The following is a 2,616-nucleotide window of genomic DNA, read 5'->3' on the forward strand; positions in this document are numbered from 1 at the left end:
AGAGTCCCACTGTGTTATTGCCCGGTTCAAGAACTGATTCAAAGTTTGTTTTGTTTAATAACACCACTAGAGCACACTGATTAATTAATCATCGGCTATTGCATGCCAAACATTTCGTAATTTGGACACAGCATTTTAGAGAGAGGAAACCCGCAACATTCTTCCATTAGTAGCGATGGATCTTTTATATGCATCATCCCACAGACAGGATAGCACATACTACGGCCTTTGATATACTAGTCGTGGTGCACCGACTAGAACGAGAAATAGCCAAATAGGCCGACCGATAGGGATCGATCCTAAACCGACGGCGCATCAAGCGAGCGCTGTACCACTGAGCGACTACCCTTTAGATACCCTTTAGTAACGATTATCAAGATTTTGATCACGATTTTGGCAAGATATTTTTTTGTAATGACCTCAGAGGATTTCCTGGTAACGTGGAAAACAATATGGCAATATTTTTAGATCACAATGTTTAGGCTTATTTGAAAAAAAAAAAATATATATATATATTTATATATATATTAACAAAATATTCGACCGGTTCATACGATCTTTATGAGAAAATGGGATACATAGATACATGCTAATCGGAAGGAGTAGCCATATTCACGACTGTTTCAACACCCATTCAAGGGCCCCAACTACCAAATTAACACCCAATAACCATAGTGTAAATAAGGGGCGGAACATAGCAGAGTCGTAAAACGCTTACCTGATGCGTCGTCGGTCTGGGATCGATCCCCGTCGATGGGGCCCATTGGGCTATATATCGTTCCAGTCAGTGCACCACGACTAGTATATCAAAGGCTGTGGTATGTGCTATCCTGTGTGTGGAATGGTGCATATAAAATATCCCTTGCTACTAATGGAAAAAAATGTAGCGGGTTTTCTAAGACTATTTAATTTACCGAATGTTTGACATCAAATAACTGATGATTAATAAAATCAATGTGATCTAGTTGTGTCGTTAAACAAAACAAAAACTTTATTGTATAAATAATGTGCTGGGGTGTCTTTAGAGAGGTATCACAACTACATCGTTTTTTTTATCCCATTTAATTACTCGAGGTGCAACGGGTTTTAGGGTAAACACGTCCACTCTGCAGTTTACATTTCCATAGTTTTACCCACTCTTACACAAGCACCACGGTTGTTATTCCCTCTCCACTAACCTTGGTGAAGACTTCTACTTAGCATGATACAATATATACATGTAATATATGAGCGGGATGTAGCTCAGTGGTAAGGCACTCACTTGATGCGTGGTCGGTCTAGGATCGATCACCATCGGTGGACCTATTGGACTATTCCTTGTTACAGCCAGTGTTCCAGGACTAGTATATCAAAAGCTGTGGTATGAGCTACCCTGTCTTTGTAATGGTGCATATAAAAGGTCCCTTGCTACTAATGGAAAAATGCTGTGGGTTTCCTCTCTATGACGGTCAGAATTACCAAATGTTTGACATCCAATAGCAGATGATTAATAAATCAACGTATTAGAGGTTTTGTTAAACAAAACACACTGGTTTTACATACTTTAAACAGTGTTCTAAGCATGGTGTCAGATCTCTGCCAGAGAACAAAACACACTTGTTTTACATACTTTAAACAGTGTTCTAAGCATGGTGTCAGATCTCTGCCAGCAAACAAAATACACTCTTCTCCACTCCACTAAATGTGAGCAGTTTTATTTTATTAAATACCACTTATCCATTGCTAGCTCGAGTGTCCTCTAGCCCTTCCCAGTCTGTATGGTGTCAGGGAGGATATATGCAGAGCAGGAGCTAGAGGAAGGAAGGAAATGTTTTATTTAACAACACACTCAACACATTTTATTTACGGTTATATGGTGTCGGACATATGGTTAAGGACCACACAGATAATGAGAAAGGAAAACCGCTGTCGTCACTTCATGGACTACTCTTTTCAATTAGGTCACGTTATAGGGTTTTACGTGCACATTCAGAGCAAGCTGTTGTTGCGCACGCTTCAATTAGCAGCAAGGGATCTTTCATATGCACCATCCCACAGACAGGATAACACATACCACAGCCTTTGATATACCACTGGCTGGAGTGAGAAATAGCCCAATGGGAGGAGCTAGAGGACACACAAACTAATCCTGTACCAGTTCATTTGAAAAACTTGTCCCACACAAGCTATTTAGAGGAGGTGCAGACACAGTGTTGTTTTTTCTTCTGTGGCTTTAAACACCACTTTCAAGCATCTGAAGAACAAAATGGCAGGGTTTTGAGTGACAATTTTCAATCCTTTTACAGGTTATTTTTGTTTAAAGCCACTTCAAGCTTTTCTGTTTTTTAAATGGTGTATGCATGTCTTTATCCATATACACAAGTGCAGCACATCCACACCAGCATGTGCATACTTGTGATACTTTTTCCATGGACACAGATGTTGTTAAAATCGGTTTATTTGGGTTTACTGAAGGTGTAACGCCATACATGTACTAAGAACACTTTAGCTATGGTTATATGGTATAGTGGTTTACCTGGACATTTGGCAAGACATGGTAGACTTTTGGGGCATTTTCACTCATTTTTGGTAACTTTTTTTTCATTAAAGACAAAAAATTAATTGAAATAAAAATAA

This window comes from Gigantopelta aegis, chromosome 9, assembly GCF_016097555.1.
Source record: "Gigantopelta aegis isolate Gae_Host chromosome 9, Gae_host_genome, whole genome shotgun sequence".
NCBI classification, from domain to species: Eukaryota; Metazoa; Mollusca; class Gastropoda; order Neomphalida; family Peltospiridae; genus Gigantopelta; species Gigantopelta aegis.